General features: G+C 46.6%; 7 non-coding genes and 1 pseudogene across 7 annotated transcripts; all 8 read right to left on the bottom strand.

Moving 5' to 3' along the window:
- Positions 1–103: 103 nt before the first annotated feature.
- LOC144514826 (5S ribosomal RNA) lies at positions 104–224 on the bottom strand. Its single transcript, XR_013501582.1, has one exon. It is a non-coding gene; the product is annotated as a 5S ribosomal RNA (ribosomal RNA).
- Positions 225–1,103: 879 nt separating this feature from the next.
- On the bottom strand, positions 1,104–1,219 carry LOC144514825 (5S ribosomal RNA). Its single transcript, XR_013501581.1, has one exon. It is a non-coding gene; the product is annotated as a 5S ribosomal RNA (ribosomal RNA).
- An 876-nt stretch (positions 1,220–2,095) lies between these two features.
- On the bottom strand, positions 2,096–2,214 carry LOC144514828 (5S ribosomal RNA). The gene has a single exon (XR_013501583.1). It is a non-coding gene; the product is annotated as a 5S ribosomal RNA (ribosomal RNA).
- An 873-nt stretch (positions 2,215–3,087) lies between these two features.
- On the bottom strand, positions 3,088–3,207 carry LOC144514824 (5S ribosomal RNA). The gene has a single exon (XR_013501580.1). It is a non-coding gene; the product is annotated as a 5S ribosomal RNA (ribosomal RNA).
- An 875-nt stretch (positions 3,208–4,082) lies between these two features.
- Positions 4,083–4,200, bottom strand: LOC144514829 (5S ribosomal RNA). The gene has a single exon (XR_013501584.1). It is a non-coding gene; the product is annotated as a 5S ribosomal RNA (ribosomal RNA).
- An 873-nt stretch (positions 4,201–5,073) lies between these two features.
- Positions 5,074–5,190, bottom strand: LOC144514830 (5S ribosomal RNA). The gene has a single exon (XR_013501585.1). It is a non-coding gene; the product is annotated as a 5S ribosomal RNA (ribosomal RNA).
- A 4,212-nt stretch (positions 5,191–9,402) lies between these two features.
- LOC144514827 (5S ribosomal RNA) lies at positions 9,403–9,520 on the bottom strand (annotated as a pseudogene).
- Positions 9,521–10,390: 870 nt separating this feature from the next.
- On the bottom strand, positions 10,391–10,509 carry LOC144514831 (5S ribosomal RNA). Its single transcript, XR_013501586.1, has one exon. It is a non-coding gene; the product is annotated as a 5S ribosomal RNA (ribosomal RNA).
- Between the last annotated feature and the right edge of the window lie 1,874 nt (positions 10,510–12,383).

Raw genomic sequence — 12,383 nt, 5'->3', positions numbered from 1 at the left:
TGTTGAACAGAAAGTGGCATCTAGTGAGCCCAGAAATGAAGACAGTGTTTTTGCTTTTTGCTTCATTTGACCATTACTAGCGCCTCTGCTGACGGAAAAGAAAAGCTTACAGCACCGGGTATTCCCAGGCGGTCTCCCCATCCAAGTACTGACCCGGCCCGACCCCTGCTTAGCTTCCGAGATCGGACGAGATCGGGCGTGTTCAGGGTGGTAGGGCCGTAAGCTGAGTGTACCTAAAGTGAAAACAAGCTATTTAAAGACGATGAACCCCAGAGGTTCTCAAAACTGTTGAAGACGCAGTTTGGGGTTGAGGAGTACTCAACTACATGTAATCACACTAGTAGTGCACCTATACATTTTGCAGTAGCTCTCTGGTAGTTCAACTACATTCATCTTCGAACCAACAAGTTGAATTGCTTTTTTTGCTCTCTTTTTTTCGGTACTGTAATTAACACTGCTGTATTTTTTAAGCATTCTTTCATTTGTTTTGTTCCATATTTATTCATTCATTTAGCCTGTTGCTATATGTATTCTTACATGTATGTATTTCCATGTTTATTTTTTTCATTACTGTAATTATTTCTCAATTCTTTTGAACTTTACCTTTACTCAGACTTGAGTGACTTGTCGTCTTCCGTAGAATTTGCATGATCCAAAATGTAGATATCTTTGATTTCAAAACTATCCAGATCGGCACAATCTTGAAGAACAAGAACAAAGAATTCATGGTCAAAGTGCATGAACTCCTACTTGAATTGTTGAACACTGTGAGGTTGTTTATTTTAGTTTTAATTAAAGATGTTGCTTCCAAAAAAAAGTTGCATCCTCCGTACAGTTTCCTTGTCAGCTCTGTCTCCAGCAAAGGAGTGAGTAGCGCCTCTGGCGATGGTGAATGAAGCTTTGCGAAACCACTGTCTTTATTTTCTAAGCTCACTAGATGGCAATCCCTGTTCAAAGAAAAGGGTTAAAGGAATGGCAATTCAGTGTGTTTTCAACCCTTTGTTGAACAGAAAGTGGCATCTAGTGAGCTCAGAAATGAAGACAGTGTGTTTGCTTTGCTTCATTTGACCATTACTAGCGCCTCTCTGCTGACTGAAAAGAAAAGCTTACAGCACCGGTATTCCCAGGCGGTCTCCCATCCAAGTACTGACCCGGCCCGACCCTGCTTAGCTTCCGAGATCGGACGAGATCGGGCGTGTTCAGGGTGGTATGGCCGTGCTGAGTGTACCAAGTGAAAACAAGCTATTTAAAGACGATGAACCCCAGAGGTTCTCAAAACTGTTGAAGACGCAGTTTGGGGTTGAGGAGTACTCAACTACATGTAATCACACTAGTAGTGCACCTATACATTTTGCAGTAGCTCTCTGGTAGTTCAACTACATTCATCTTCGAACCAACAAGTTGAATCTGCTTTTTTGCTCTTTTTTTTCGGTAGTGTAATTAACACTGCTGTATTTTTAAGCATTCTTTCATTTGTTTTGTTCCATATTTATTCATTCATTTAGCCTGTTGCTATATGTATTCTTACATGTATGTATTTCCATGTTTATTTTTTCATTACTGTAATTATTTCTCAATTCTTTTGAACTTTACCTTTACTCAGACTTGAGTGACTTGTCGCCTTCCCAGAAATTTGCATGATCCAAAAATGTAGATATCTTTGATTTCAAACTATCCAGATCGGCACAATCTTGAAGAACAAGAACAAAAAATTCATGGTCAAAGTGCATGAACTCCTACTTGAATTGTTGAACACTGTGAGGTTGTTTATTTTAGTTTTAATTAAAGATGTTAAGCCTAAACAAAAAAAGTTGCATCCTCCGTACAGTTTCCTTTGTCAGCTCTGTCTCCAGCAAAGGAGGAGTAGCGCCTGGCGATGGTGAAATGAAGCTTTGAGAAACCACTGTCTTTGTTTTTCTAAGCTCACTAGATGGCAATCTCTGTTCAAAGAAAAGGGTTAAAGGAATGGCAATTCAGTGTGTTTTCAACCCTTTGTTGAACAGAAAGTGGCATCTAGTGAGCTCAGAAAATGAAGACAGTGTTTTGCTTTTGCTTCATTTGACCATTACTAGCGCCCTCTGCTGACGGAAAAGAAAGCTTACAGCACCGGGTATTCCCAGGCGGTCTCCCATCCAAGTACTGACCCGGCCCGACCCTGCTTAGCTTCCGAGATCGGACGAGATCGGGCGTGTTCAGGGTGGTATGGCCGTGAAAGCAAGTGTACAAGTGAAAAACAAGCTATTTAAAGACGATGAACCCCAGAGGTTCTCAAAACTGTTGAAGACGCAGTTTGGGGTTGAGGAGTACTCAACTACATGTAATCACACTAGTAGTGCACCTACACATTTTGCAGTAGCTCTGGTAGTTCAACTACATTCATCTTCGAACCAACAAGTTGAATTGCTTTTTGTTTGCTCTTTTTTTCGGGTACTGTAATTAACACTGCTGTATTTTTAAGCATTCTTTCATTTGTTTTGTTCCATATTTATTCATTCATTTAGCCTGTTGCTATATGTATTCTACATGTATGTATTTCCATGTTTATTTTTTTCATTACTGTAATTATTTCTCAATTCTTTGAACTTTACCTTACTCAGACTTGAGTGACTTGTCGTCTTCCGTAAATTTGCATGATCCAAAATGTAGATATCTTTGATTTCAAAACTATCCAGATCGGCACAATCTTGAAGAACAAGAACAAAGAATTCATGGTCAAAGTGCATGAACTCCTACTTGAATTGTTGAACACTGTGAGGTTGTTTATTTTAGTTTTTAATTAAAGATGTTGCTTCCAAAAAAAAGTTGCATCCTCCGTACAGTTTCCTTGTCAGCTCTGTCTCCAGCAAAGGAGGAGTAGCGCCTCTGACGATGGTGAAATGAAGCTTAGAAACCACTGTCTTTATTTTTCTAAGCTCACTAGATGGCAATCTCTGTTCAAAGAAAAGGGTTAAAGGAATGGCAATTCAGTGTGTTTTCAACCCTTTGTTGAACAGAAAGTGGCATCTAGTGAGCTCAGAAAATGAAGACAGTGTTTTTGCTTTTGCTTCATTTGACCATTACTAGCGCCCTCTGCTGACGGAAAAGAAAAGCTTACAGCACCGGGTATTCCCAGGCGGTCTCCCATCCAAGTACTGACCTCGGCCCGACCCTGCTTAGCTTCCGAGATCGGACGAGATCGGGCGTGTTCAGGGTGGTATGGCCGTAAGCTGAGTGTACCAAGTGAAAACAAGCTATTTAAAGACGATGAACCCCAGAGGTTCTCAAAACTGTTGAAGACGCAGTTTGGGGTTGAGGAGTACTCAACTACATGTAATCACACTAGTAGTGCACCTATACATTTTGCAGTAGCTCTCTGGTAGTTCAACCACATTCATCTTCGAACCAACAAGCTGAATTGCTTTTTTTGCTCTTTTTTTCGGTACTGTAATTAACACTGCTGTATTTTTTTAAGCATTCTTTCATTTGTTTTGTTCCATATTTATTCATTCATTTAGCCTGTTGCTATATGTATTCTTACATGTATGTATTTCCATGTTTATTTTTTTTCATTACTGTAATTATTTCTCAATTCTTTGAACTTTACCTTACTCAGACTTGAGTGACTTGTCGTCTTCCGTAAATTTGCATGATCCAAAATGTAGATATCTTTGATTTCAAAACTATCCAGATCGGCACAATCTTGAAGAACAAGAACAAAGAATTCATGGTCAAAGTGCATGAACTCCTACTTGAATTGTTGAACACTGTGAGGTTGTTTATTTTAGTTTTAATTAAAGATGTTGCTTCCAAAAAAAAGTTGCATCCTCCGTACAGTTTCCTTTGTCAGCTCTGTCTCCAGCAAAGGAGGAGTAGCGCCTCTGGCGATGGTGAATGAAGCTTTAGAAACCACTGTCTTTATTTTTTCTAAGCTCACTAGATGGCAATCCCTGTTCAAAGAAAAGGGTTAAAGGAATGGCAATTCAGTGTGTTTTTCAACCCTTTGTTGAACAGAAAGTGGCATCTAGTGAGCTCAGAAAATGAAGACAGTGTTTTGCTTTGCTTCATTTGACCATTACTAGCGCCCTCTGCTGACGGAAAAGAAAAGCTTACAGCACCGGGTATTCCCAGGCGGTCTCCCATCCAAGTACTGACCCGGCCCGACCCTGCTTAGCTTCCGAGATCGGACGAGATCGGGCGTGTTCAGGGTGGTATGGCCGTAGCGAGTGTACCAAGTGAAAACAAGCTATTTAAAGACGATGAACCCCAGAGGTTCTCAAAACTGTTGAAGACGCAGTTTGGGGGTTGAGGAGTACTCAACTACATGTAATCACACTAGTAGTGCACCTATACATTTTGCAGTAGCTCTCTGGTAGTTCAACTACATTCATCTTCGAACCAACAAGTTGAATTGCTTTTTTTTGCTCTCTTTTTTTCGGTACTGTAATTAACACTGCTGTATTTTTTAAGCATTCTTTCATTTGTTTTGTTCCATATTTATTCATTCATTTAGCCTGTTGCTATATGTATTCTTACATGTATGTATTTCCATGTTTATTTTTTTCATTACTGTAATTATTTCTCAATTCTTTTGAACTTTACCTTTACTCAGACTTGAGTGACTTGTCGTCTTCCGTAAATTTGCATGATCCAAAATGTAGATATCTTTGATTTCAAAACTATCCAGATCGGCACAATCTTGAAGAACAAGAACAAAGAATTCATGGTCAAAGTGCATGAACTCCTACTTGAATTGTTGAACACTGTGAGGTTGTTTATTTTAGTTTTAATTAAAGATGTTGCTTCCAAAAAAAAGTTGCATCCTCCGTACAGTTTCCTTGTCAGCTCTGTCTCCAGCAAAGGAGGAGTAGCGCCTCTGATGATGGTGAAATGAAGCTTAGAAACCACTGTCTTTATTTTCTAAGCTCACTAGATGGCACCCTGTTCAAAGAAAAGGGTTAAAGGAATGGCAATTCAGTGTGTTTTCAACCCTTTGTTGAACAGAAAGTGGCATCTAGTGAGCTCAGAAAATGAAGACAGTGTTTTGCTTTGCTTCATTTGACCATTACTAGCGCCCCTCTGCTGACGGAAAAGAAAAGCTTACAGCACCGGTATTCCCAGGCGGTCTCCCATCCAAGTACTGACCCGCCCGACCCTGCTTAGCTTCCGAGATCGGACGAGATCGGGCGTGTTCAGGGTGGTATGGCCGTAAGCGAGTGTACCAAGTGAAAACAAGCTATTTAAAGACGATGAACCCCAGAGGTTCTCAAAACTGTTGAAGACGCAGTTTGGGGTTGAGGAGTACTCAACTACATGTAATCACACTAGTAGTGCACCTACACATTTTGCAGTAGCTCTCTGGTAGTTCAACTATATTCATCTTCGAACCAACAAGTTGAATTGCTTTTTTTTGCTCTCTTTTTTTCGGTACTGTAAGTAACACTGCTGTATTTTTAAGCATTCTTTCATTTGTTTTGTTCCATATTTATTCATTCATTTAGCCTGTTGCTATATGTATTCTTCCATCCATCCATCCATCTTCATCCGCTTATCCGGGGTCGGGTCGCGGGGGTAGCAGCTCCAGCAGGGGACCCCAAACTTCCCTTTCCCGGGCCACATTAACCAGCTCCGACTGGGGGATCCCGAGGCGTTCCCAGGCCAGGTTAGAGATATAATCCCTCCACCTAGTCCTGGGTCTCCCCCGAGGCCTCCTCCCAGCTGGACGTGCCTGGAAACCTCCCTAGGGAGGCGCCCAGGGGGCATCCTTACCAGATGCCCGAACCACCTCAACTGGCTCCTTTCGACGCAAAGGAGCAGCGGCTCTACTCCCGAGCTCCTCACGGATAACTGAGCTTCTCACCCTATCTCTAAGGGAGACGCCAGCTACCCTCCTGAGGAAACCCATTTCGGCCGCTTGTACCCTGGATCTTGTTCTTCGGTCATGACCCAGCCTTCATGACCATAGGTGAGGGTAGGAACAAAAACTGACCGGTAGATTGAGAGCTTTGCCTTCTGGCTCAGCTTTCTTTTCGTCACAACGGTGCGATAAATTGAATGTAATACCGCACCTGCTGTGCCGATTCTCCGACCAATCTCCCGCTCCATTGTCCCCTCACTGCGAACAAGACCCCAAGGTACTTGAACTCCTTCACTTGGGGTAAGGACTCATTCCCTACCTGGAGAAGGCACTCCATCGGTTTCCTGCTGAGAACCATGGCCTCCGATTTAGAGGTGCTGATCCTCATCCCAGCCGCTTCACACTCGGGCTGCGAACCGATCCAGTGAGTGCTGAAGGTCACAGGCCGATGATGCCATCAGGACCACATCATCTGCAAAAAGCAGCGATGAGATCCCCAGCCCACCGAACTGCAACCCCTCTCCACCCCGACTACGCCTCGATATCCTGTCCATAAATACTACAAACAGGATTGGTGACAAAGTTTGAGCCCTGGCGGAGGCCAACTCTCACCTGAAACGAGTCCGACTTACTGCCGAGAACCCGACACAGCTCTCGCTTTGGGTCGTACAGAGATTGGATGGCCCTGAGAAGGGACCCCTCACCCTGTACTCCCGCAGCACCTCCCACAGTATCTCCCGGGGCACCCGGTCATACGCCTTCTCCAGATCCACAAAACACATGTAGACTGGTTGGGCATACTCCCAGGCTCCCTCCAGGATCCTTGCGAGAGTAAAGATCTGGTCCGTTGTTCCACGACCAGGACGGAATCCGCATTGTTCCTCTTCAACCTGAGATTCGACTATCGACCGAACCCTCCTTTCCAGCACCTTGAGTAGACTTTACCGGGAGGCTGAGAAGTGTGATACCCTGTAATTGGCACACACTCCTCTGGTCCCCCTTTTAAAAAAGGGGAACCACCACCCCGGTCTGCCACTCCTTAGGCACCGTCCCCAGACTTCCACGCAATGTTGAAGAGGCGTGTCAACCAAGACAACCCCTCCACACCCAGAGCTTTAAGCATTTCTGGACGGATCTCATCAATTCCTGGGGCTTTGCCACTGTGGAGTTGTTTAACTACCTCAGCAACCTCCACCAGGGAAATTGATGCCAATCCCCCTCATCCTCCAGCTCTGCCTCTACCATAGAGGGCGATTAGTCGGATTTAGGAGTTCCTCAAAGTGCTCCTTCCACCGCCCTCTATTACCTCCTCAGTTGAGGTCAACAGCGTCCCCATCCTTACTGTACACAGCTTGATGGTTCTCCCGCTTCCCCTCCTGAGGTGGCGAACGGTTTTCCAGAAGTACCTTGGTGCCGACCAAAAGTCCTTCTCCATGTCTTCTCCGAACTTCTCCCACACACGCTGCTTTGCCTCTTTCACGGCAGAGGCTGCAGCTCCTTCGGGCCCTTCGGTACCTTGCAACTGCCTCCGGAGTCGCCTGGGATAACATATCCCGGAAAGACTCCTTCTTCAGTCGGACGGCTTCCCTGACCACCGGTGTCCACCACGGTGTTCGTGGGCTACCGCCCCTTGAGGCACCTAAGACCCTAAGACCACAGCTCCTCACCGCAGCTTCAGCAATGGAAACTTTGAACATTGTCCACTCAGGTTCAATGCCCCCAGCCTCCACAGGGATGCACGAAAAGCTCCGCCGGAGGTGTGAGTTGAAAGTCTGTCGGACAGGGGCCTCCTCCAGACGTTCCCACTTACCCGCACTACCCGCTTGGGCTTACCAGGTCTGTCCAGAGTCTTCCCCCACCCCTGACCCAACTCACCACCAGATGGTGATCGGTTGACAGCTCCGCCCCTCTCTTCACCCGAGTGTCCAAAACATATGGCCTCAGATCAGATGAAACGATTATAAAATCGATCATTGACCTTTGGCCTAGGGTGCTCTGGGTACCAAGTACACTTATGAGCATCCCTATGTTCGAACATGGTGTTCGCTATAGACAATCCATGACTAGCACAGAAGTCCAACAACAAACAACCACTCTGGTTTAGATCAGGAGGCCGTTCCTCCCAATCACGCCTCTCCATGTGTCTCCATCATTACCCACGTGCGCGCTGAAGTCCCCCCAGCAGAACTATGGAGTCCCCGACTGGAGCCCCATGCAGGACTCCACTCAAGGTCTCCAAGAAGGCCGAATACTCTGAACTCTTGTTTGGTGCATATGCACAAACAACAGTCAGAGTTTTCCCCACAACCTCGCAGGCGTAGGGAGGCGACTCCTCTCGTCCCACCGGGTTAAACTCCAACGTAGCGGCGCCAGCCGGGGGCTTGTGAGTATCCCCACACCCGCCCGGCGCCTCACACCCTGGGCAACTCCGGAGAAGAAAAGAGTCCAACCCCCTATCCAGGAGTATGGTTCCAGAACCAAGACTGTGCGTAGAGGTAAGCCCCACCAGATCTAACCGGTAGCGCTCCACCTCCCGCACAAGTTCCGGCTCCTTCCCCCCACAGAGAGGTGACATTCCACGTCCCCCAGAGCCAGCCTCTGCTGCCCGGGTCTGGTCCGCCTGAGGCCCCTGACCTTCACTGCCACCCATGTGGCAGCGCACCCGACCCCAGCGGTTCCTCCCACAGGTGGTGGGCCCATGGGATGGAGGGATGTCCGCCACGTAGCTTTTTCGGGCTGTGCCCGACCGGGCTCCGTGGCAAACCCGGCCACCAGACGCCGCTGACGAGCCCTCCATCTGGGCCTGGCTCCAGACGGGGCCCCGGGCTTCCTCCGGGCAGGGTCACTTCATCCCTTCCTCGATTTTTCATAGGATTTTTGAACCATTCTTGTCTGGCCCTCACCTGAGACCACTTTGCCTTGGGAGACCTCTACCAGGAGCACAAAGCTCCAGACAACACAGCCCTCAGGTTCATAGGGACACACAAACCTCTCCACCACGATAAGGTGATGGTTCCCGGAGAAGTATATGTATTCTTACATGTATGTATTTCCATGTTTATTTTTTCATTACTGTAATTATTTCTCAATTCTTTTGAACTTTACCTTTACTCAGACTTGAGTGACTTGTCGCCTTCCGTAAATTTGCATGATCCAAAATGTAGATATCTTTGATTTCAAAACTATCCAGATCGGCACAATCTTGAAGAACAAGAACAAAGAATTCATGGTCAAAGTGCATGAACTCCTACTTGAATTGTTGAACACTGTGAGGTTGTTTATTTTAGTTTTAATTAAAGATGTTGCCTCCAGTTGCATCCTCCTGCACAGTTTCCTTGTCAGCTCTGTCTCCAGCAAAGGGGGAGTATAGCGCCCTCTGGCGATGGTGAAACGAGCTTGCAAAACCACTGTCTTTATTGCTCATAGATGGCACTCAGCTAAAGGGCAGATGGCAATCATCTGTTCACTGAACAGAAAGTGGCATCTAGTGAGCTCAGAAAATGAAGACAGTGTTTTGCTTTTAGCTTCATTTGACCATTACTAGCGCTCCTCTGCTGACGGAAAAGAAAAGCTTACAGCACCGGTATTCCCAGGCGGTCTCCCATCCAAGTACTGATCCGCCCGACCTCTGCTTAGCTTCCGAGATCGGACGAGATCGGGCGTGTTCAGGGTGGTATGGCCGTAAGCGTAGTGCACCAAGTGAAAAACAAGCTATTTAAAAGACGATGAACCCCAGAGGTTCTCAAACTGTTGAAGACGCAGTTTGGGGCTGAGGAGTACTCAACTACATGTAATCACACTAGTAGTGCACCTATACATTTTGCAGTAGCTCTCTGGTAGTTCAACTACATTCATCTTCGAACCAACAAGTTGAATTGCTTTTTTTGCTCTCTTTTTTTCGGTACTGTAATTAACACTGCTAGATGTAAGCATTCTTTCATTTGTTTTGTTCCATATTTATTCATTCATTTAGCCTGTTGCTATATGTATTCTTACATGTATGTATTTCCATGTTTATTTTTTTCATTACTGTAATTATTTCAATTCTTTTGAACTTTACCTTACTCAGACTTGAGTGACTTGTCGCCTTCTCGTAAATTTGCATGATCCAAAATGTAGATATCTTTGATTTCAAACTATCCAGATCGGCACAATCTTGAATGAACAAGAACAAAGAATCTCATGGTCAAAGTGCATGAACTCCTACTTGAATTGTTGAACACTGTGAGGTTGTTTATTTTAGTTTTAATTAAAGATGTTGCTTCCAAAAAAAAGTTGCATCCTCCGTGACAGTTTCCTTGTCAGCTCTGTCTCCAGCAAAGGAGGAGTAGCGCTTCTGCGATGGTGAAATGAAGCTTGTAAACCACTGTCTTGATTTCTAAGCTCACTAGATGGCACTCTGTTCAAAGAAAAGGGTTAAAGGGAATGGCAATTCATGTGTGTTTTCAACCCTTTGTTGAACAGAAAGTGGCATCTAGTGAGCTCAGAAAATGAAAGACAGTGTTTTGCTTTGCTTCATTTGACCATTACTAGCGCCCTCTGCTGACGGAAAAGAAAAGCTTACAGCACCGGGTATTCCCAGGCGGTCTCCCATCCAAGTACTGACCCGGCCCGACCCTGCTTAGCTTCCGAGATCGGATCGAGATCGGGCGTGTTCAGGGTGGTATGGCCGTAGCGAGTGCGTACCAAGTGAAAACAAGCTATTTAAAGACGCATGAACCCCCAGAGGTTCTCAAAACTGTTGAAGACGCAGTTTGGGGTTGAGGAGTACTCAACTACATGTAATCACACTAGTAGTGCACCTATACATTTTGCAGTAGCTCTCTGGTAGTTCAACTACATTCATCTTCAAACCAACAAGTTGAATTGCTTTTTTTGCTCTCTTTTTTCTCGGTACTGTAATTAACACTGCTGTATTTTTAAGCATTCTTTCATTTGTTTTGTTCCATATTTATTCATTCATTTAGCCTGTTGCTATATGTATTCTTCCATCCATCCATCCATCTTCATCCGCTTATCCGGGTCGGGTCGCGGGGTAGCAGCTCCAGCAGGGGGACCCCAAACTTCCCTTTCCCGGGCCACATTAACCAGCTCCGACTGGGGGATCCCGAGGCGTTCCCAGGCCAGGTTAGAGATATAATCCCTCCACCTAGTCCTGGGTCTCCCCGAGGCCTCCTCCCAGCTGGACGTGCCTGAACACCTCCCTAGGGAGGCGCCCAGGGGGCATCCTTACCAGATGCCCGAACCACCTCAACTGGCTCCTTTCGACGCAGAGCGAGCAGCGGCTCTACTCCGAGCTCCTCACGGATAACTGAGCTTCTCACCCTATCTCTAAGGGAGACGCCAGCTACCCTCCTGAGGAAACCCATTTCGGCCGCTTGTACCCTGGATCTTGTTCTTTCGGTCATGACCCAGCCTTCATGACCATAGGTGAGGGTAGGAACAAAACTGACCGGGTAGATTGAGAGCTTTGCCTTCTGGCTCAGCTCTCTTTTCCACAACGGTGCGATAAATTGAATGTAATACCGCACCTGCTGTGCCGATTCCTCCGACCAATCTCCCGCTCCATTGTCCCCTCACTCGCGAACAAGACCCCCAAGGTACTTGAACTCCTTCACTTGGGGTAAGGACTCATTCCCTACCTGGAGAAGGCACTCCATCGGTTTCCTGCTGAGAACCATGGCCTCCGATTTAGAGGTGCTGATCCTCATCCCAGCCGCTTCACACTCGGCTGCGAACCGATCCAGTGAGTGCTGAAGGTCACAGGCCGATGATGCCATCAGGACCACATCATCTGCAAAAGCAGCGATGAGATCCCCAGCCCACCGAACTGCAACCCCTCTCCACCCCGACTCACGCCTCGATATCCTGTCCATAAATACTACAAACAGGATTGGTGACAAAGCGCAGCCCTGGCGGAGGCCAACTCTCACCTGAAACGAGTCCGACTTACTGCCGAGAACCCGACACAGCTCTCGCTTTGGTCGTACAGAGATTGATGGCCCTGAGAAGGGACCCTCACCCCTGCACTCCCGCAGCACCTCCCACAGTATCTCCCGGGCACCCGGTCATACGCCTTCTCCAGATCCACAAAACACATGTAGACTGGTTAAGCATACTCCCAGGCTCCCTCCAGGATCCTTGCGAGAGTAAAGATCTGGTCCGTTGTTCCACGACCAGGACGGAACTGCATTGTTCCTCTTCAACCTGAGATTCGACTATCGACCGAACCCTCCTTTCCAGCACCTTGAGTAGACTTTACCGGGAGGCTGAGAAGTGTGATACCCCTGTAATTGGCACACACCTCTGGTCCCCCTTTTAAAAAAGGGGAACCACCACCCCGGTCTGCCACTCCTTAGGCACCGTCCCAGACTTCCACGCAATGTTGAAGAGGCGTGTCAACCAAGACAACCCCTCCACACCCAGAGCTTTAAGCATTTCTGGACGGATCTCATCAATTCCTGGGGCTTTGCCACTGTGGAGTTGTTTAACTACCTCAGCAACCTCCACCAGGGAAATTGATGCCAATCTCTCATCCTCCAGCTCTGCC

The sequence above is a fragment of the Sander vitreus genome, unplaced genomic scaffold, assembly GCF_031162955.1.
Source record: "Sander vitreus isolate 19-12246 unplaced genomic scaffold, sanVit1 ctg709_0, whole genome shotgun sequence".
Taxonomy (NCBI): Eukaryota; Metazoa; Chordata; class Actinopteri; order Perciformes; family Percidae; genus Sander; species Sander vitreus.
The sequence above is the reverse complement of the archived record's forward strand: the minus strand, read 5'-3'. Positions and strand labels throughout refer to the sequence as shown.